The sequence below is a fragment of the Diceros bicornis genome, chromosome 33 (assembly GCF_020826845.1).
Source record: "Diceros bicornis minor isolate mBicDic1 chromosome 33, mDicBic1.mat.cur, whole genome shotgun sequence".
NCBI lineage: Eukaryota > Metazoa > Chordata > Mammalia > Perissodactyla > Rhinocerotidae > Diceros > Diceros bicornis.
Genome location: NC_080772.1, coordinates 6,351,833 through 6,375,605, shown reverse-complemented (window position 1 = coordinate 6,375,605; position 23,773 = coordinate 6,351,833). Strand labels below are relative to the sequence as shown.

The window sequence follows — 23,773 nt, the reverse complement described above, 5'->3', positions numbered from 1 at the left end:
TGTGCACGCCCGGCCCCACTGAAGTCGGCTCAGTTTCCAGGCTACAGAGAATCCAGTCACCAATCTATGAAGGCCCACAAGTTGCCTGAGGGCTTGTTGTTGGGTGGGGCCAGTCTCTAGGATGGGCTGCCTCCCCTGGCTGAGCTGGATTAAATCAGTGCTCTAGGGCGTGGGGCAGACCCTGGGCTAGCAGGCCCCAGGGGGAACTCTAATGGCGTCTGTGTCAGCACGCCCACACCAGGCCACAACAATGGCCACCGCCAATGTCCCAGTCCCTGGAGAGGTCTCACCTCTCATCGAGATGCACTCAGGGCCTATCAGGTGAGTCTCTTTTCACCAAAGCACGATGCACCTTTCTTTCTGGTGATTTTAGGATGCTTTCTGAAATGGGTGAGTTTGCACGTGAGCCCTTTAAGAGCCGGTTTTAATTTCTTTGTGAGCCAGATTTTCTGGGGGTACTCCCCAATATTTTAGTAGCAGGCAAAGTCAGATATTATGCCACTCATCTCGATTGTGCTGGGTCCACAAAATGCCCACAGCGGGAGGCGCTCCCCGGCTCAGGGCCCCCCACCTCCAGGGAGGGCTGGGTACCTGTGAGCTGCTCCCGGGTGGCCGTGAGGCGCTGTGGCTTGTGAAGGCGGCGTTTTTCCTCTCCAGAAGGGAGTTTCTGCCTCTTCTAACTCAGCTAGGATTGTTCGTTGTTGCAGGAGTTCCTCTTATCCAGTTTTCAGTTCTGTCTCAGGGGTAATTTTTCCACAAGTAGTTGTAAATTGGCTGTGTCCGTGGGAGGAGGTGAGTTCAGAGTCTGCCTATGCCGCCATCTTGACTTCTCTCCAACCAGTTCTTAAGTGGCTTGTTGGGATGGGCTCAAACTCTATGAAACATATCTTTGCGTAAATTTTTTAAAAATTCAGAGTAATACATTCACATATTTTATTGGTTAGCAGTAGATTTAGCCGGGAGAAGCAAGACCTAAAATAACAATGATTAATCAAGGTAGAAATGTATTTCTCACTCACATAAAACTTAGAATAGTGATAGTCCGGGGTAAATATGGCAGCTTTATTCAATAAAGCCCTCTGGGACACAAGCTCTAACATCTCTCCAGCCAGTAGGAAGGATAAGAGGCAAAGAAGAAAGTAGATCCATGATGCATGTCAGCTGTTTTGTTTCCTTTTTTTTTTTTGGTGAGGAAGATTAGCCCTGAGCTAACATCTCTTGCCAATCTTCCTCTTTTTGTTGAAGAAAATTGGCTCTGGGCTAACAACCATGCCCATCTTCCTCTACTTTATATGTGGGACTCCTGCCACAGCATAGCTTGATAAGTGGCGCGCAGGTCCACACCTGGGATCCGAACCCACGAACCCCAGGCCATGGAAGTGGAGCATGCGAACTTGACCACTAAGCCGCCCGGCTGGCCCCATGTCAGCTGTTTTTAATAAGGATGCCCAGAAGCTGCCCATGACACATCTACGTTAGTCTCTTCAACGCAGAGTCTCATGGTCTTAGTTGCAAATGAGGCTGAGAAATATAGTCTTTATTTGGAGCGTCTTCTTACCCAGCTCTTACTATGGAACTGGGATTAGTGAATTGTTTCTATAAAGGGCAGATGGAAAATATTTTAGGCTTTGTGGATCACATAGAAGCTCTGTTTCTCCTCCTCCTTCTCCTTCATTTCTTCCCCTTTCCTCCATTCCTTCCTCTCTATTCTCCTACCTCCTCCTCTTCTTCCAACTCTTTAAAAATGTAAAAACCATTCTTAGCTCATGGGCCATCCCAAAATAAGCTTTGGTCCAGATTTGGCTCATGGACTGGAGTTTGCCATCCTCTGCTATAGAAGGGGAGACTGGGAATAACGAGCGATCTCTGCATTTGTGGGCTGGTAGGCAGGGTAGGCTCACCGCTGTAACTGATGGTTCCAACATTTCATTGGTTTAACACAGTAAGAGTTTAATTCTCTGTCATATCACAGTCCAGTGTGGACTAGTGGAGAATGTGTGCGTGGAGGGGCTTTTCTGCCCTGCACAGCCATTCGTGGACTCTGGCTCCTTCCGTCTGCAGCTCCTCCCTCTGGGTTGTGGGCGTCTTCTCTATTCAGCTGGCACAAGGGGAGAGAGACAGAGGGGAGAAAAGGCCCCTATTCCTAACTGCTGACATATGTCCTATTTCATTGGCAAGAACTGTTTATGCAAACTTTCCCCCACCTCTATATGTAAGGGGCCTGGATTCAAGACTCCTCTCAGAAAACAGTGAGACTAGATGTCCTGGAAGAAGAGGAGAACACTGTTATTAACACACACAAAAAGAGATCAAATAATAGAGAAGAGCTACTGATGAAAAGCAACCGTCTCCAAATCCACCCTTGCCTTACTTCTCAGAGGCAACTTTTTAAAATTCTTTTTTTTCTTCTATGGGCACTTTCATAGATAATATGATGGACCTCAGGCATGTTACCTGATAATACTACTCCTTAGTTTCCTCATCTGTAAAATGAGAAATGTATTACTACCCATTTTATATGTATATCTGTATTTGAAAGATGTAAATCAATTCCCGTAAAGAACGTAGACGGGTGCCTGGCACACTGACAGCACGCAATGTGTGCTCTTGTAAGAGGACTGTCTATGCAGGGATTAAGTGCACAGGCTCTGAAGCCAGGCGAGGTGGATTTGAATCCAGCCTCCTCTATTTCTCCAGAGAAATTTCTCTGGGTAGGTTCTTGAACGTCTCTCTCAATTTCTTCATTTTTCTTTTATGGCTGTTGTGGAGATTAAATGCATTAATACACAAAAGTGCTTAGAATAGTGCGTGGAATATAGTGAGTGGTCAATAAGGGTTAGCTATCAGTATTGCACTGTAGGTTTTTTTAAGTTAATTTTAGAAAATATTTATTGACTCCCCAACAAGAAAGATGAGGAATGATCACCTTAATCTCCTCCCTCTCTTCTCCCCTTTTTTCATCCCAATGTTAGATGCATGAATATTTTTAGTTCTCCTGGTGACCTTTGACATTTCCAATAACGCATTTGAGACGCCCTTTCTGTTCCATCACCTTTTGCCATTTTCTGTCAACTCCTTCCTTTTTCAGGTGAGTATATGCACTTCTGCCCTTTCCTTTCCTCTCTTCCCTGACCCATTTCCCAGCAGTTTCTACTTTCAGAATGGCTGAGGTTGTGCCTGTTTACATGCCATCCTGCAGTCCACAAGTCTTTCTTGCTTTGTTTATAAACTGACTACAAAAGGTGGAAAGTAGTAAACACTATTTGTGTCATTATAACCTTACAAATAATGTTTAGGGGGCCAGCCCAGTGGCACAAGTGGTTAAGTGCGCACGCTCCACTGCGGCGGCCCGGGGTTCGCCGGTTCGGATCCCCGGCGCGCACAGATGCCTTGCTTGTTAAGCCATGCTGTGGCGGCGTCCCATATAAAGTGGAGGAAGATGGGCACGGATATTAGCCCAGGGCCAGTCTTCCTCAGCAAAAAAGAGGGGGATTGGCGTTGGATATTAGCTCAGGGCTTGTCCTCCTCACGAAAAAAAAAATAATGTTTTGTTCTAGACCCAGAAGCATTGGGCAGGCACGACACAGCTACCTCCATGTGCCCAATGCCCTTGTCCTGGATCACTCTAAGGAGACTGTTTCCAGCATCAAGGTCGAATTAACTCTCTTTTCTTACATTCCATTTTTTTTCTTAAAAATGAAACTACAGTTAATTTGCTTTTTAGTTGGACCATGGCTTTTTTCCATATATCTTGGCTTTTCCAGAATGTCTGTTTGCCTTTACCCACTCCATCATTCCGTTTACTCTGTCTACTTCCCTTTCCCCCAGAGCTTGTTCTTCCTCCCACTGCTTTTTCCTAAAATCACACCACTCCTTCTGTTTAGTGATTCTCCCTCTCTCCCTGCTGGAATCCTTACCTAACTGGAAAGGTCTTCATCTTGCTCTCACTCTTGAATAAAGTTCGGTTGGGGATAAAATTCTAGGTTAAAAATTCCTTCCTCACAGCTTTTTAAAGTATTATTCCTGTAACTTCTATAACTGTGGCTAACGAAGCCTGGCACAGTTGTGTTTATCATTCCTTTGCTGTTGGCTTGGAGCTCTTGGTGTCCTGAAAGTTAATGATAATGAGGCTGGGTCTCTGGCATTTTTCATGTACTGAGGGGCCACATTGGGCCTTTGCAGTCTGCAAATTCAATTGCTCTGTCACATGGGAAATCCCTTCCTGTTGGTTCTTCCCTTCTACCTTCTGTGTTTGTTTTTCTGGGGCTCTTTTTAGTAGAGTATTGGACCTATTGGATTGGTCTCTTCCTTTTATGTTCTTGGTCTTTTTGTCTTTTTCTTTTACATAACAGAAAATTTTCTGGTTTTTTTTGACTTTGTTTTTTAGGCTTTCTCTTCAGATTTTTATTTTGGCAGTTCCATATTTAATTTTTAAGACTTTCTTCTTGCTTTATGATTTTTAAAAATTTTACATATGACCTATTTCCTGTTGTATGGAGGTAATATCTCATTTAATATCTTTAACTTTATTATTTAGAGTATTCACTTTTTAATTTCTATTTTCTTCCCTGAATTTACTCTGTTTCTTCTGGGGTCAGTTTTTTGATTTGTATATTTGGTCCCTTTCTTTCATGATGATCATTTTTCTCACATACCTAATGATCTGTTTATGTTTTATTGGGTAGTAAATATACCTTTTCTTTGCTGTTGTATATGTAGGATTTTTAAAAATCTCTATCTTTCCTTCAAGTAGAAATTCTGGCAAGAGATTCCGTGTAGAGTAGAGAAGGGAAGGGCTTATAACTAGGACTCTTTGCTTTTCAGTGAGCAGATAAGAAGTGGTTAAGTCAAGGGTCCTACTAAATGCCAGAATAAGAAAGCCTTTTTTTCTGGAAATAGAAATACTCACATTAGAATTCTTGGATCTTCCCGGACACTTTATTCAGATTCGTTAGAGACAAGCTGTTATGCTTTTGGCCTAGGTGGGAATTTCAGCTGCTTGTACTCTGCAGGCACAGTTGGAGGAGTTGGGTGGTGATGGGGGCATCTGGTACAACTGACCTATGTTAAACACCTGTTTTCAGCCTCATGTCTTAGTTCTGCTTACACCATACCTGTCACTCTAAGACTCTCTGGAGTTTGTCAGAGAGACTAGCCCACACCTCTTCTGCAGCCCCTTAATAGTAAATTCTAGAACATGGCTTTCTCCATGCAGTTCATGTGTCAATCCCCTCCCGTCTACTTTTCCTCTTCTAGAAATGTGTTGAAACCCCTCTCAAATGTTCTTTGCTATTTAGGTTCATTCCTCTTTATCAGTTCTAACTTTCGTTTCAGTGGGGTATCAGGAAAGATAAGAGGCAAACCTGGCTGACTAATTTTTCATCTAGAGCCAAAAGTGTAAGTTATCTTTTTAATTGAAAAGCTAGTGATGTTTTCTCTTGTTTGAGTTTTCTTTTGTCCGAGAATTAAAGATTATGTTATAATTACATGTATTGAGGCAGCATAGCATTTTAGCTAAGCGCATAAACTTTGGAATCAGAGAGACTGAAGTTCAAATTCTGTAACTGCCGCATGTTAGCATTTTGAACTTCTCATTTGTAAATGGGAACAATAATAATAATAATATACTAACTTAGAATCAAATGATAGAATAAATGTGAAGTGCTAAACAGGGTTCTTGGCACATGGAAGACCTTCCATAAATATTAGCTTTATTATTATTTGTTAAATCCTTTTTACTTTCAAGGTTAAATGTATATAGTAACTACGAAATATTAATACTTTCAAGTAATGCTCTGATATATTATTTATTAAAATCCTCTTTCATAGAAATGGCAGTTATTATATGGGATTTTAATCAGATTTAATATATTTCACCATGAATGTAAGACAGTTTCCAAGGGTCTTGCTTAAAATTAAATTATTTTAACATTTCTATACATCTTTAAAAAAGTTAAGACTCTAATACTTTGTTACACAAACTATGTATTAGCTTTAAGGGAAAAAAATAAGGCTTCTTTTATGATATCTGGCTCTTTATTAATTGGCTCAACTATTTAGAATGCTTTGGGGGCAATTAAAATTATATGTAAAAGGAGTCTTAATAACTTTTTGATAATAACAAAAGTTCTGACTAAATTTAAATTGATTTTGTGCCTTAGTATTAATAGCTGTACAGCTATTATATAGCTATTAATGATGATACAGCTATTATAATTACAGCTATTGTAATAAATGAGGGAATTACTTTACTGGTTAAACATTACATTATCATCTGCATAAAATGGTAATTTTTTGCTCCTTGAAAATACTTTATTACCATATCCATACTGTGTGTTTCTGTTAACTAAGAAGAGAATACCTCTCCATAGGATATATTTCCTATAATGTAGCAGGAAATATTAACACTTTCAAGTGAAAAGATCATTGGCTACTTAAAATACATTTTAAAGTATTGTAGAGATGTGGAGTCAGGATTTTAAAAGAAATGTTTCACAAATCTGTAATTAAATAAGGTAATCTCGTTATTCTACTTCTTAGCTTGCGGAGCAGTATCTGTCTATCAGAAATTGTTGATTTGTAACCATAATTTTAATCCTTTGGTGATACCTTTAATTCACTTACAAATGACTCTGTGTGAAAGGTGACCACTGCTTTGTCCTTTACAATTAGCAATGGTTCCACAGTGTGTGAGGGATTTGGGTTTCGGCCATGGAGACTTTGCTCCTAGGACTAATGGAACTTTTATAAAGCCAGCACAGTCCCTACCGTTTGTTCTTAGGGGAGATTTTATAATCAAGCTTTAATGATAGAAATGTCTATGGTTGGTACATTCAAGGACATCTTTCTCAGCTCTGTGAGTAAAAGATATGATCACCTCGTATAAAGTAGGAAGGGGAGACGGGGAGCATGAACCTGAACTGTGCATCAGGGAGCAGTTCCAGGCACGGTGCTTTGTGAAATGGTAGTAAAACCCACCTCTCCTGAAGCTTTATCGTCTGGCGGGTTAGGAACGGCCTGGCTTATTTCTGCACGCAGGGCATTCACTTCCGCTCGTCCCCCCACCTCTGCCCTGGCTAAAGAGCTTTCCTTCACTGAAAACTGGTGGTGAATCCTGCCATCCTTGTTTGTGGTGGGAATGTTTCCATATCATGCTGACAAATGGAGCACCTGCTGGCTGAGTCGGTGCAAGGGCTCTGAGCCGATGACTTTCACAGTCATTCTATTTGATGAATGGAGGGAATGCATTTCCAGACTGCTGCCTCCTCCGTATGCCTTTCCCCCACACAACAATGAAAATGTACCTTGTTCTTTAATTCTACCAGTCACTTTTTTATGACACTTACAAAGGTCAACATCAAAAACTATGATTGCCTTGTGTAATATAGTTGTACAGTAGTGACAGGGGAAAATATCCCTTCTCAGGATTTTATAACATGTTCTCAGGGGAACAGTAGTGAAAGGGGGTGGATAAAACAGGCCATGGGGCCTGCGTTGTAGCTCTTTACCTTTCAAAGTGTGGTCCCTGAACCAGCAGCTTCGACATCTTCTCAGGGCCTGTTAGAAATGCAGGCTCTCAGGCACATTGGAATCTGTCTTGCAGCAAGGCCTCAGGTGTGTGCATACACTGAAGTTTCAGATGTACTGACTGACTCCTGGATGGTAGTTCTGGAAATGTCACTTCCTATGAGAGATTTTACAACATAATGTCGTAAAACTCATGTTCTTATCCTCATAGTGGTGTGGACCATCATAAGCACTCCATAAATGTTTGTTGAATGAATAAACAAAAAACCTAAGTTGCTCTTTAACAACTGTTGGGATCCTAGACTGTTGTGTACTCTTCCGGGGGTGAGAGTTATATGAAATCCTGTGGAGGATCCTAGATTCGCTCTCTCTTTCTCTCTTTCTCTCTCTCTTTCAGCTTCATTTTTGTTCTGGATTCCTCCCATGAATACCACTTCTTTTCTGTTTCTTATTTGGCTCTGAGAACAACGTATTTTCAAGGTGCATGCTCTTTGGAAAGCTGTTTCTTTAAATACAAAGAGGATGGACACTCTTTTGCAGCCCATTAGCAGACCCTACCTCACCATGGTCCCCTACATCATGCCAGGCAATGGTGGAGCTGGGAGTCTGCAGGGCAGGGGCACCCCCAGCCCAGCAGTACAGCTCTGGGGCTGAGCTGGGATGGAGGGAGCCGACCAAGAGCCCTGTGTCTTGTGGGTGGAGCTGCAGCAATGTGTGGGAGGAGCCAGGAGAATCTCATTAATCCATCAGAGTGAATCTCAGGGAGCACGCACCAAGTCTATGCTCTTATTTATAGCAAAACTCTGACCACAGACTTCTTGGGAATAACCAAAAAAATCTGAACAAATGTCTGAATGTTACAGAAATTCCAAGATTGGTTCTATAAATTGATGGGAGATTGTATGGGTCTAGACTACATTTTGTTCTTGGAATTTACCTTAGGTAGAAAACACACATTTTCTTTACCATAAAAAATTCTGGAGAATAGAACCATGAAACAAGAATCCTGGATTCTGGTCTGGAATCTGCCACTGCAAAGGTGCTGGCACTTTTAACAAGTGGTGTCACTCTTCTCCAGGGCCCCTGGAGAATTTGGGTTAGGGAAGATTATAAACTACAAGGATGCAGGTAGCCCATCTTATAGAACATAATGCAGAGTTAAGATGTTTATACTTTTTGCAATCATTAATGCAACCAGTAGTTGACTGTGTTAATCTAATAGTTAATATTATAAGCTATTTGATTCATAATGAAAGGACAAACTCTCAGTACCGATTGAGATGTGTCAGTTCAGATATTATTATTTCACACAAATTGGTGAGTAAAGATGTGTCAGATGCTGTATTAGTTCTCTATTGTTGCCATAACAAATTACCACAAACTTAGTGCTTTAAAATAACACAAATTTAGTTCTTACAGTTATGTAGATCAGAAGTCTGACACAGGTCCCATCTGACCAAAATCAAGGTGCTGGCAGAGCTGCATTCCTTTCTGTAGGCTCTGGGTAAGCTCTGCTTCCTCCTCTTTTCATCTTCTAGAGGCTGCCCTGCATTCTTTGGCACATGCCACCTTTCTTCATCTTCAGAGCCAGCAAAGGTAGATAGAGTCTTTTTACATCACATCCCTCTGACCTCCTCTTGTGGTCCTCTCTTCCACAAGAAGACCCCCTTGTGATTTAAGAGACCCTTATGATTACATTGGGCCCACCTGGATAATCCAGGATGCTCTCCCCCATCTCAAGGTCTGTTGATGAGCAACCTTAATTCCATCTGCAACCTTGATTTCCCTTTGCCATGTAAGGCAACATCTTCACAGGTCCTAGGGTTAGGACATGGACATCTTTAGAAGGCCATTATTCTACCTACCACAGCTAGGTGAGAAGAAAAGACCTCAAAGTCTTAGCAAATTGTTAGATATTTTTAGGTTATTTATTTCAGTTTCTTAAAAAGTTGAATCTTGTCATTTATGTCCCTTTCAACTCATAGTCATCCATTTCATCCTGATGATTTGCTAGATGAAAGGGCTTTGACTCATCTCTTCCTGTGTGTTAGATTTTGGGGTCTCTACAGTAAAAAACAAAAAACAGGAAAACATACATTTTTTGGGAAATGGATTATGATTCATTTTGTTTGCAAACCTAGGATGTCCATGTAAACTACACCTTTGCCAGGCATGCTATAAGGTTGAGGGTGGGGAGTTAGAAGAGAGTAGGCTTGCATTTCATTCATCATGATTGAGGGCAACTGCCTGTCTAGTGCACTCTTACATTTTTACACTTTTGGTCACAGAACTCCAGGGAATCTTTTGTTTTCAGTTCTGCCTGTTTTAAATTCAGGAAAGAGATATAAAAATGCTCTGTCTTTATGTTCTTTCATGAGGAGTTCCTTAGAACTTTCCCCTTCTAATTGCCTTCATGGTTCACTCTAGGACACCTTACTCTTTCTTTTTTCACTTCACAGTTAAGAGGTGTTTGGCGACAATGGGGAAGATACATTTTGACTTGTGCTTTGCAACAAAGCAGAGAACAAACAGCATCCTTCTTCCTGATATATAGAACACCAGAGCGTGTCTTAAGAAAAGTGGGCCACGTTTTGCAGAAATTGTGTGGGGTGGGTGGGAAGAGGATGGATGACAAAGGGAGGAAGGGCTGAGTGCTGGAGCAGTGGCTGTTATTTGCAAATCAGCGTGAACAATCCGTTCTTCTGTTCATAGGTAGGAAAGAAACCCCGTCCAGGTGATCTCAAGGTCAAAGACACTTGATGACATAGATGCAAGTAGACTTTCTGAAACATAAAAGTGTGGCTCTTGTTTCCTGTTGACGTGGCCGTAGAGCTCCATCTCGTCCCTGCTTTTCCAGGACAGGAGCCATGCCCCAGGTGAGTGAGGGCCAGAAGAAAGAGTGAGGATTTCTCTATTTATTCACATGAGTCAGAAACAAATCCAAACTTCGGAACATCTCAAAAGCACACCAATAAATTGTGCCAGGATTTGAAGAATTACAGTTCTAGTACTGATGATAATAGTTCTATGCTTTAGCTTGATGAAGTCTGAAAGAATTTCAATGTTGAAAAGATGTTCTAACTCCTTCTTAGAGTTGGTGCTCAGAGTCTAAAGGGTTAGGCACACCCTAGCTGTGTGCCAAAAGATGAAATCACTTTTAACATCAGTTTTTGAGTTTCAAAGCAAATTTGCAATATTAAATTGCCACTACTTTGAATTAGTAGCCATAAGAAGAAATAAGACTTCAGATCTAAGGAGCCCTCCAGTCCTGTGTGTAAAATAACCTCACTCCATGCAGCTTAACACTTTACAGCAAAATTAATACAGGGTTAAAGGCAAAGCAGTGTAACTTACAGAAAACAGCAGTGGTAAAACATTCTTTGGCAAATTATTTAAAATGTTCCTAATGCCAATATCAAAGGGTGAGAAAACTTAATAGGCGTGGGAAGAGAAGAGCAATTAAAGGTGTCAAAAGATCCACAAAAATGAGTAACATCCAAGCAACTAAAATAGAACTAGAAAAGAGGTGACGGAGGAAGGAAAAGATGACAGCTCGGAGCAGTAGCCTCCAGGTGGCCATGAGCAAGTGGCTCTGGGTTGGCCCGGAGCCAAGCAAAAGGGGAGGCAACTGGGATGGAGGAGTGAGCTGAGCTGCACTGAGGCCTCAGACTGTGGACCCTCAGCCCGGTGCCCTCCCCTGCACTGCACTCCAGTCCAGACACCTCAGGGGGGAAAGCCAATGGGAAAATCTGTGGAATTAGGAGTTTCTTAATAAAATTTAAACCTTCGTGCAGAGGCAGGACTCTAAAATAGCTTCCAAGGTCTGCATCCCCTGCTGTCCACACCCTGTATCATCCCTGGGACTGCGACTAGGACGGAGTTTCCTTCTGTGATTAGATTTGGTTATGTGGCACCTGGACTTTAAGAAGGGAGTTGATCTTCAGTGGCCTGACCTGATCCCACGAGCCCTTTAAATCTGGCTCCAGCGATCAGAGAAAGAAGAAGTCAGAGAGTGAAAGCAAAAGAGGGATCCCACGTGAAGGAGAGTTTCCGTTATTGACCTTGACGATGGAGGGAGCCACATGATAGGGACTAAGAATGGCCTCTAGGAGTCCAGAGTGTCCCCAGCTGACAGCCAGCAAGAGAACAGACCTCAGGCCAACAGCTGTAGGAACTGAATGAATCCCGATGAGCCTGGAAGAGGCCCCCAAGCCCCAGATGGACTCAGATCCTGCCAACGCCTTGACTTCTGTCTTGTGAGACCCTGAGTGGAGAATCCGGTCACTCGCTGTGTGAACTTCTGACCTGAAGGACCGTGAGCTAATCAACTTGCATTGTTTTACGCTGCTGAGTTTATAGTAACTTGTTATGCAGCCACAGAAAACTACCACACTTGCTAGGCTAATTTTATAAAGAAAATGTTTCACTAATAGAATTCATGAAACTCCTTTTCTTTCCTGAGTGCTACTGTGCTGTGACTAATTCATAAAATATTTAAAATACAAATTTTGTGTTTTAATTGTGCGTTAGCAATCACCAGAAGATATGCGATTAAAAAAGAAAATTCATTGAAACTGATATAGCCATATTCCCTACATTTTAAAAAAGTTCACCTTGAGAATGACATTTTCCTTTGGAAGACACTGTCCAATTCATCCTGACATTCTTACAACTGTAGACACAGTCACCATATATAAAGGAGATGGAGTATAATTGCATGTCAATTTGGCCTTAAAACTTGGGCAACAGAAGGAGAACCCATTAGGTTGTAGCTAAGTTACACTTCACCCCATGACTGTTGTTCAGAGACTGCTGCCGGGTGAGCAGGGTTTGATACACCTGGTGTACCAAGGCCAAGGTGCCCTGTGATGCTGTTTAGTGTGGACTTCACTCTAGAGAGAAAAGCTTTGGTATCACTGCAAAATGCCCACTCCCTCAATAATAAAGCCGATGGCTTACCCTGACCAAATTATTTCCAAGAGAGCATATGATGTATCTTTCTGGGTTTAGCCCCATACCCCTCATGCTGCTCATTGGCGGTTCTGCCCTACACATGTGGCATAGAGCAATTATCTAGTGAATGGCACCATACAGATAAAAGCCTTTCTGGGTCTTTTGAGTCAATAGTGGAATTGTTTTCTTATAAACCTGTGTTCAAAGCAGATTTGGCTCATTTCTTCTTTCCACTCTTCCAGGATGGAAAGGCAGAAAGAGTACTTGCAGTTTCCACTAGTAGACAGGCATAATAATAATCAAAGAACATGAAACTGAAGCCAAAACCTTTGCCAGACTAAAAGAAACAAATTGCACCGAAAAATCATCCCAGACTTATTGGCTGTTGCAGTGGCAGCTCTTGTTATTGTATTTCTCAGTCCCATCTTTCTGTTTTTCTTATGGCAAATGTCACATTGTTGACTTTCCATCATGTAATGTCAAAAAGAATGATCATTAAGCAACCTTTTGAAAAACAAACATCTTTACTTGGTTTTGAAAGATGTGGAATAAAGGAATTTCTGAAAACGACTTCCCCATGTTTCAATGGTGTGAGCAGATAAAAATATATGTTATTTTGAAAGCACTGGTTGACTTGTTATAAACTGGTTGCGTTGTCTTTGTGTCAAAATCCTATAAAATGAAGGCATTTTAAAAGCAGGAAAAATACTGTCTGCATGACTGAGGATTGTCACAGAGACTACATGAGGGGCATAGCAGGCATCACTCTGCCACTCGGGGCTCGGAGCCCCACCGAGTGCATCATCCCCAAGTGTCAGGAAGCATCCACTGCTTATGTGCTTTCTTTCTTGAGAAATTTACATGTTTCACTGACCAGCCAGGAAGCGAGTCTTCAGTAGATCTGCTCCCCCACCCACCCCGGAACTAGAGGGAACGTATGGGAGGGCTTTCCCTAACTCTTTTCTCCTCCAGTTAACACCTGTCTCATTGCTCTTACCCAGCTAACTGTGTTCATTTCACCTTTCCTCCTGACTATGAGGGCAGAGAATTCAGACCTGGTTCCTGAGATGGCTCTGTGAACTTTGTTTATTTTCGACCACATAATCCAAAAAGCCAGGATAACATTGAGGGAGAATTCCATTCACTGCATTTTTGTTTATTAGTGAGTCTTGAGACAGTAGTTAACTTGCTGAAGGGGGCACGAAAGAACATTCTCTGGGAAGGATGGACAGGAGGTTGGAGGGAAGAGGAATGCAGAAACAAGGCAAGGAGCTAGCTGGGGCCAAAGAGGCTGACCTGATGGACCACCTAAGGACTTTTGTCTTATTCAAACAACAATGGGAGGCCCCTGAAGGATTTAAGTCTGGGGATAAATGAGTCAGATTTGTGCTTAGAAGATCACCTCTCTGGCTGCAGCGTGGAGAATAGATTAAAGGAAAGAGCAGGGAGCGTAGGATAGTCAGTCAGGAGGGTCTTCAGAAAGCCCAGCAAGAGGTGGTATTCCCTTGGACTGAGGAGGTGGTGGGAACAGAGAGAAGTGGCAAGGTTGTAGCTCTCTTTAGGGATTCATTTATATCAACAAGACTGATGACAGACTGACTGAGGCAGACGACAGGAGGGGAGAGGTCATGGAAGATTCCTGGGTTTGGGAATGGTTATGCTATTCCCCGGAACCTCGAACCTTGGAAAAGAACCTTTTTTTTTTTTAATTTCTTTGTTTTGGATAGAGGGCTTGCGTTCCATTTCGGATGTAGTAAGTTTAGGGTTCATTTTTGACACCAAGTCATGTCTGGCAGGCGTCAACCAGCTGATATCTATATCACCCAGTGAAAAAAAATTAAGAAAATAAGATGCAAATCTAGAAATAAAATTCTATAGTGTTAAGGCAAAAAAATCAGAAATTTGAGATCTCTAATTCAATTCTCAACGTACTCTGTCCAAATACTATAATTTTGTTCTTTATCCAACAAGTTGTGGCAACATTTTAGTTTCTATGACCTTTGAGAGAAAAAACTGATGGTGGTGATAGAGGGTGGGTGGAGCTAGCTCAGAAATAGCTCTGCGGGTCAGACGCGGAAGCAGGAGGCTTGATAGATGAAGGGACTTTTGAGTTATCCGAGATTGCTGAGGGCAATGAGTAATATGGAGCAGGTAAGCTGGTTTGATCCAAACCTTGGAACTGTAACAACCAACAGAGGGAAAGTACAGAGCAAGAGGTAGCTTTGGGAAATCAGATTGTTTCACAGCTTCCTTTGGAAAAATCCCATAGTCCCTCATAGGCTTCAAAGCTTTGGAATATATTTTAACAAATTCTTAAAACAATGCAAGATGATTTCCTAGAAGAATGCCCTGTAGACTAGGAAAAAAGAAACCAAATTCAAATTCAGTATTGGTCTATATATTGTTGACTAAATTTAAATTCTCTGGTGGTATAATCACACGATCCAGATCTCTACGAGGGAGAGTGACCTTTCTATGAAAATTCTAAAAGGTGAGTTATACATTTGGATCCTTTCCTTTTCGGTCAAAAATGCACTTTTAAGAACTTGTAAATCTGGTGAAATAACATTTTTCCTTTACATTTAAAATCATCTCATCAATTAAAACAAAGGAAAATTAGAAAATAGAGTTTGTCAAATGTGATTTTTTTTAGTGAAAATTTATTTGTTTATGTATTTATTAAATCAGAGAATGAAGGAAACAGGTAGAGAAAAGTCAAATGTTAACTAAAGTGTGAAAGAATGATTTGAATTATTTCAACTAAACTAGGCATTCTGTGACATCAAATATCTTGCAGACTATATAAAATAAAATTTAAAGGTAAAATAGGTGTTGATCTTCAGGGCCATCTAAGTACATTTTTCTTGTCCTACGCGAGAGAGGCAGGGGCCTCTCGTGGTATCTGAGAGTTGCCGTGTAGCTGACAAAGGTTTCTCCTGGGACGGGGTGACCCGCTCTCCAAAGGTAACTCTTTCTCATAGACATGGAGGCCCTTGACTTTCTCTGAGGCCTCACAGAAACTTGTCTATTCTATCCAATAGAAGTTATAACTGATGCAATTATTAATAATCAATAAACCTAGAAGCAAGATACTGTTTGCTGTGGCCAAGTTTCAGTAGCAAGAGAATCATACTTTCCTAGGACTAAGTGGTTTACATAGTGTGCACAATAGTTTTTTGTGGAAGTGAGCACAGTTTCAAAAAGTGTATAAAAATGTAAAGAAAGAGCTAGAAGAGTATGTTCCTCTTCTTTTCTGGAAGTTGTCCTTCTCCTCCTCTCCCCAATTTTCCTTCTCTGACTTGACTTCGGCGTAATCTTTTTCTGGCATTTGCTCTGTTCAAGAATCCCATTGTTCTCAGCATTCTTTTCTTTCAAATCACCTTCTCCTGTCTCCTTTCAACTGAAACTACAACCTCTTCCTTCAGCCCAGTGGCTTCCTAGGTAAGACATATGTCTGACTAATTGGCTAAATATAGGTGCCCCTGCCGAGCTGGTAGCTTTCTTTAAAGGATTCTCAGTGGTGTTCTCTTAGCCACTTGTCTTTCCTATTTAATCTTTTTTTTTTTCCTAATAGAAAATGCTATGCAAGTCTTATTCTGGTAGAATGATTAGTTACACAAGAAAATGCAGCAAACTTTCCCCTGAGAAACATTTAGGATACCCTAGTTGGAAGAATTTCCTCTTTACTTGAAATACATATCTCCCTTCACAATGCCTCTTTGGCTCACAGCAAAGCCGATTCTCTCCTCTGGCCCAAGCAGGTGGCCGTTAGTTCCCCGGATGAAAGTTTGAGCTCCAGAGTCAAGCAGACCTGAGTCTGACTCCCCCTCTGCTGTTCACATGCTCTGTGTTTTGTGGCAACTTACCCAACCTAGCCGAAAGCCAGTTCCCTCACTGGCACAATGGGGACAATACGAAGGTCCTCTAGGATCGGCGAATGGTTAGTACTGTGTTCCCAGCACATCGGCAGGGTCTTCTGAATTTTGGCTAAAAAAACAAGATGCATAGTGTGCTCCTTGGCGAAGTGGAAGTATCTTTACCATGCCTTCTAGTCGCAATAAGAATGAATGAGCTCTAGGTTCGAGTGAATGTGTTTTTGTCCTAAGAAAACTCTCTTCTCTTAAATTGAATGTAGAAAGAAGCACTGGGTAAAGTTTAGGGATTTCAAGATGTTTCTTAGAGGAAATTTTGTAATCACACTTCTTAGAAATGAAAAAAAGGAAAAGATACATCAATACAGTACAAATTTGGACCATGCTTAAAATTAAGTCAAACACTCAGTTAAATATTTCTGCCCTATGAGAAATATTTCTCCAAAATATTACATCTATTTTGATTACTGTTTAGATTGCTTAGCATAATATTTAATATATAACATGTAACAATGAGTGGCTGTACTTTATAGTGGAAAACTTAACTCATTTTGTTATATATTCATCACATGTGTTAGTTACATATTTGTTTTATATACGTATACTTGTTAATATAGAATTATTTACAAAAAATCTTTTCTGGTAGTTTTGGGATGTGAGAGGAGGAGTGTTCCTTTTCTCCTCACCTCCCAAAATATTTACTGAGCACTAGCAGGCATACAGGCAGATTTGACTATGGTGACTGTTATAGATAGTTGAAATGACTGTATTAAGCCACCTGCTCACCCACTACGTAAAATCATGACCCCAAAATTACGTTTCCCAGTGGCTTTGAACTGCAAGATGCACACTTGTCTTCCATGAAGGAACTGTTCAACCATTTGGTCAAAGTTGTCTGTAAATACAGCGATGTGTTATCATTCATTTATTCGCTCACTAAATTTACTATGTAACTATGATTTTTTAGCCATTTTGCCAGGTTTTATATATGTAGACATAAACGTCCTATTGAAACTGTTCGTTTCAATTCTTCGTTTCTCATTGCAGAGATAGGTTGGGTGTGTCAATATTCGGTTCCATGTGTATGTGTGTGTGTATGTGTGTAGGTGTGCACAATGGTTAGGAAATGACCTCTTAATAAATCCACATTTTATTTACATGGGCTTTAAAGTGATTTAGGAGATATGTGTGCGTCTTATATAACATAAATATTATATACAAATATATGTAAATATATAAATTTATATATAAATATTTAGAATATAAATATATGTATTTATTTATACATATTTCAGAGCTTCAAGTGGATGCAGGTTGATTTGATGTATCGTGCTATATAAATCTACCTCCTCCAGCCAAGGTTGTGGGCTCCTCAGATGGCTTGGCAAACAAGAGGTTAACGGAGAGGGAAGAACAGACAAAGTAAATAAAGTCAGTTAATTGCAGGAAGCAGTTGCACAGCAACTGCAGCCAGGGAAACAGTTCTCAAGTAGCAGCCAATCAAACAGGAGGATGAGTTAACCAGGAAGTGCTTGCTTCCTCCCTGTGTGCCCTCCCCGCCCACCGTTGTTCTTCTTTCTGCCCTCTCCCTGTCTGTCTCTCTCTGTCACTCTGTCTCTTTTCTTTCTCTCTCTGCCTCTCAGTCGCTCTCTCTTGTCTCTGCCTCTGCCTTTTTTCTCTACATGCACGCTAAGACATATTACACGTCATGGTTTGAAGAAGCAGACGAGGAACCCTTAAATATTCTATCCTCTCCAGTTCTTTGCCCATTGCCTAGACTCAGTGTTCATGCAAGATAAAGTTGGCTGCATGCTTCCCTGCCCTAGCACTACCTCCAGGTGAGCACAGGGCCTGCCCTGAATGCGACATCACGATCCACAGAAGCTATATTGTATCAATACAGACTCCAACGTAGATATTAAGGTAACTTGATTTATGATAGAAAATGAGATGGGTGCTATAGACTGTACCAGACAGTGACTTGCCCACCATTTATTTTTCCTTTATTCCATATAATAAATTCTATATTAGCTATTCTTTGAAAAAGGACATTTGATATCAGAGTTCTGATTAGGCTTTTAATTTTTACAGAAGAGGAGTGTTGGCCTAAAGCCTAAAAGACTCCTATTATTTTTTTTGTCTTTCAAAGCTGGGACTGGCAGGGGATTTCCTAGTATTAATTAATTAACTCCAGGCTCTTGTGGCAAAATGCCTCGAAAGGGATGGCATGTCCTGAGTGACCCTCATGTGTACTTTATGCCAGTGATCATTAAACTCGCAAAATCGTCTCACCTGGTTCCTTAGGACATTGAATGAAGATAACAAGAATAATAAACTTCATATTAACATAAAGGAAATATTAATCTACTAGACACATAAAGAAAATGATGTAAAATTCCTTCTGGATCCTAGGGCAAATGCATATTTTAAGATCATTTTTAATGTTTGCCGTCCATGATTCAATAAAAGTCCAGAGAGGAGCAGAGCTCTGTTACACTCAATCATTTACACAACATGCAAACACACAAGACAAAGAGCCTTTGTAGCAGACTGTTACCCCTCTAGCACTACACCAACAGGCACTAGTGGAATAGCCCACCGTTAGCCAGGAAAGCAGGCTGTTCATCCTTTTAGATACGGAGAAGTGGACATAGTGATACTTTGCAACCTCTTTAAGCCTCTGGGGAAGCATTAATAGAAATGGGATTTGAACTCAACCTTCTTGGTTTCCTTAGAGAGTTTAGGATTTCACAAACAAGGAACGTTCCTAGAGAAGACCCTTTTCTGCCATGAATACATATATTTAGAGATGCTAAAGGCTGTATGATGTCTCCACGAGGCCTATGCCCACAAAGAGTAAGAACTCTACTCACACCTTTAACTCAGCCGTTTCTTACCATTCCCAACAACACAAACACACATACACACTTACACACAGAAACACAAATATGTACACCCATAGCATCCCTCTAAAACGATTCTCCTATTTTTTTATTCATTGGAATGTGTTCTGTGAGAGGAAGAAAGCTAAGTTAATACCATAATAAAAAATGAATTGAAATAAATGAATAATTAGGGCACAAAAGGCGACATTAAAGAAGTGATGGAATGTGGGAAGGGAAAGTTCTGTTTTATGAACTAGCCGCATTACAAGTTTCAATGTGAATGACTGAGTGCTTGGGGGAAAGCCAAGCCCCCAGACAGATGTGACACGTCCCTGACTCCGCAGACTGAAACTTCTCCTGTTTATCAGTAGTTGGTCTGGCACACTTACATCCGTTCTCAGTCCACTTGCTGAAAAATGCTGGTATTTTTTTATTGGAAAAACTGAAATATAAGTAATCTTTCAAAGGCTTGCTTCTTTATGATGATTTTGTTAATTGTTGTCATTCTTAGGGGTATTTGAAGTGACATATGTGCCGGGATAATTTTGTATATGGTGCGCTGGAGGGCTAAGTGCTAGTGAGTGTGTGCCGCAGGGGATTACTTAACAAGGCCGGGGTGACAGAGAGCTTGTGTGGTCATTAAAAATCTTTAGGGGTTTTGTAAATTCTGGAGGGGTGAATACCATGTGCTGAATTGTGGATGTGAGCCATGGTACACTTTCTCTCACAATAGCAGTCAATAAATGCCAGTTATTATTATCACCATTATTACTGATAGATGGAGTGAGAAGTTATCTCAGGGAGCAAACCTATATTGAGCACCTACTCTGTCTAAGCCTCACAACCAGGTGATGAGGATGCTTTGTCCTGTTGGTGCCATTTTACATATAACAGGTTATGTAGTTTGGCCAGCATCACCTATTAATAAGTTCTTCTTTTGTTCCTACTACTCTAGGTTGCTCACCATTGAATAGGTCAGAAGACAGCAAAATTGTTGAGACTTAGTTAGTGCAGTGTTGTATGTCTGCACTTTATATGTGCGATGCAAATTTAGTCATAAACCAAGAATAGGTGAATACTCAGAGTTACCCTTGCTGGGGCTATTCTCTCACTTTGCTGAGGCTATAGGATGCACTTATCTTTGTTTTCTTGAGTTAAGATTATTCTCACATTCTTGCAAGAAAACATTACTATTCCCATTTTCCGGATAGCATATGGGTACACATATCCATGTCAGTTATAAAGCCCATTGCAAAAACAAGCTCTCCGCACATGAATTAATGATCACGGCTGAGTCTCCTATTGAGTTTTCCTACAGAGGTATTTCAGGGGCCTGAATCATAGCTAAAATGGAGTGCCTTTGTGTGTGCTCTGTAAGAGGGAGGTATTGCATTGAAGCAAGTGCTGGCTCAACTTCATGATGAGAAACCTGGATACTGATGGAGCTTAGCTTTGATTGGATTCTGGAACTTATTGCACTCAGCTGGGTGTAGTCCAGCAACTGGGTGGCACTGGCAGAGGGAGGCCTGCTTCTGCAACAATTACTGGTCAATTGCAAGTGATTATAATGGCACCGTGTCTAAAACAATATGGAGAAAAATGCTGCCTGGAAAACATGAAACAGTGGTGCTCTGCAATGGAACGAGCAAGTTACTGAGCATATCAGAGCAAGAAGAGATTTTGGGAATTTGAGTTGCTATTCTAGACCACAGGAAGATGGCACTTTAAGAAGAGTCTCCGTGGTTTATTTTCTTCTCCTTAGGCAGGTGGAACCAGGCCCAGTGGGTTCTACACATACCATCTTTCTTGGTGAGCGGAGATGGCTGGACAGAATTCAAGAAAGAGCAGGACTATCCAGTCTTGCCATGTGAACCAATCCAAGAAATAGGAAGAGCCGACAGAAAGTTTCTTACTGCATCTAACTTCACCTCCACCCACGTGAGGCACTCCAGTGGTGTGGAAGAATGCAGACTCCCAGGAATGACTACAGTAGGAAAACATTCCTGGGATGCCTATGAGTAAATGCTGGATAGACTTGACCAATAGATAGTTGCTCTGATATTTGCAGATCACATAGTAGAGTTACCTATCTTTGCCTTTATGCCCTTTCCTGTGTGTGAGTGATTTGGCCACAAGGTTACAATCAACTGTGGACCAGGCAACTATAATATTGAGCCCAAATGGAGGCTGGGGGCCTCCTTCCCCAGTAGCAGCCCTGAGCATGGCTGCAGTTTCCCTGGAATGCTGCCTCTCTCGCTTCCCAGGAGCACTACTTGGACTTGGCCTGGGTCAGTGAACTCTTCATGGGCTGTTGATTGACTGTACCAGCCCATGTGATGGTTTCCTTACTCCTGTGAGAAATTGTGACATACTCACTCTTGGCAGTCACCATCTCAGCCGTTAAATCATTTGCCTCAAATTTCCCGAGTTCTGACACATATAATGGGCTTGGTGGGGGATTTGCCATAATTCTTTTTCGGTATTTATGAAATCATGCAGCTCCCTATGGCTTTTGGGCCTTTAAGCTGCCTTTCAGATATCCCTCCCATAAATTTTCCGTGATTATCACTTCCCAGCTTGAAAATATACATCTTTATGCATTGTTAATGGGACAAAGGAGGCACCATTGACTTTGCCTTATGTTATTGAATTTGTAATATGTCTATCGCCTCACCTGGCTAAATATGTAGTTAGCTAATGGCCATTTCAATACAGAATGAGTTGCATAACTATGCATCTTTCATTATTACAAATGTGAATCCTGTGGTTCTACCCAATTGTATAAACCTTAATACACTAAACCAAAGGTCACACCAATGAATGTTTTCTATATGGTGGAACCTAGAGTTGCCAGAACAGTCTTGCTTTTAGCATTCCATGCCTCTGTCTATAATAAATTCTCTCATTTTCAGTTCTTGTAAACTCCCTCTGTCTTTTCCCCTACTGCTCTGTTGAATCCAGTTGTTGTCACTGTGGAAATGGGACTAGATGGTAAGATCGAGACTTGCCAATCAAATTTGAGCCTTGTTTTTGGAATTTATACTGCACTGTTAGAAACGTAAACAGTTGGAAATATGTCTGTGTATTTTGAGAGGTATAGGTGTTTCTGAAATGTTGTCTGTGCTTTGTATTTTTATACATATGGCCCCAGGTAACTAAGGATGAGAGTCTGAATTCAGGTTAGGATTCAAGCTAAGGTTTTATGACAAAATGTCTAGGTATTCTTTACAGCTATCTCAGAAGCAGTTTAGTGCTTCTATCTTGACATATTGAAAAGAAACACTTGAGAGAAATTTAAGGTTTTTTGAGACTTCCAACAACAAGTGTTACGTGGCCAGCTGCCAGTTGTGCTTATTTAATCTATTTGGGAAGTTGAGTGGCCTGTGTGGACTTTTTCTTTTGGGACTCCCAATTATTCCTAACTGAGGATGGGTAAGAGCAGAAAAGGGATTAGTAGTGCAGAATCCTGTCTGGAAAGAGTCTGGGCAAAGATTCCTAGCTAATGGTATCTGGGAATAGGGAAATTAAAGAACTGTAGAATTTTGTATTTGAATTTTAAGATAAAGATACTGAAGACCAGAAAGTTCACTCCAAGCTTAAAATGCAAGGGCATTATTCTTTGTCCTCTTTTTACTGTTTTCTTTTTGAAAATTACATTGGTAGTAATTTATTAGTGTGTATAATAATACACAAACACCTTGTTCTAATTAAGCATTCAGGATGCATAACTATAGTACTTGTAGGGTATATATCATTCTTAGGTATAGTAATGCAGAAATTAACCACTCTTAGATTAGATCCAATGCAAACATATTAATTTCTGTTCTATGTTAAGCAGTACAAGATCAGGCGCTTACAGATTCTTTAGTCAAGAATGTTGAACTAATTCTCTTTCAAATGCTCTCTACAGGACTTTCCTATTTCTATCAGTGGTGCCATCATTTTCTCAGTTACTCAGGGTTGGAACTACTTCAAATTAGACATTAAATGTTACAGTGATTTCTTTGTACTATTCTTTATCGTCTTTTTCCTGTTTTCTTTCTCTGTACCCTATTTTCACCCCTACATTGAACCTCTGCTATTGTGATCATCTCCTACTTATTTCTCTGCCTCTTTCACTGTTTCTTTGTCTCACAATTTGTTCTGAACATTGCAGGCTGATCAATCTTCATAAAGTAACGTTTGATCATGCCACTACTGTCTTTAAAATTTCTATTGGTTCCCTGTTGCTTAAAAATTAAGACCTATGGCCTTAGACTGGCATTCAAAACTTTAAAAAAATTATGTCCACCTTAATTTTCCAAACTTATTTTCTAGTGCTTTCACAAAAGAGGCCTAGATTACTCTTTTGGATCATACATGTCTGGGCTTTAGGTCCAGTTTGATCACATATCAGTTTTACTATTCAGACAAGCTACGTCGTCTCTATAGTTAGTGCATAAAAAAGAGATGATAGAGCTAGTTCTAAGTAATACAACTATGTGACAAAATTGGACTTAAAGCCCAGATCAAATGGAGCATCTGTGGTCAAAGTAA

At 40.8% G+C, this 23,773-nt stretch overlaps 1 long non-coding RNA gene across 1 annotated transcript in view; it reads left to right on the top strand.

Moving 5' to 3' along the window:
• Positions 1–216: 216 nt before the first annotated feature.
• Positions 217–23,773, top strand: part of LOC131396652 (uncharacterized) — a 130,959-nt gene continuing 107,402 nt past the window's right edge. The window contains exon 1 of the long non-coding RNA XR_009216605.1: positions 217–321. This is a non-coding gene — a long non-coding RNA (uncharacterized LOC131396652). The remainder of the gene's footprint in view (positions 322–23,773) is intronic.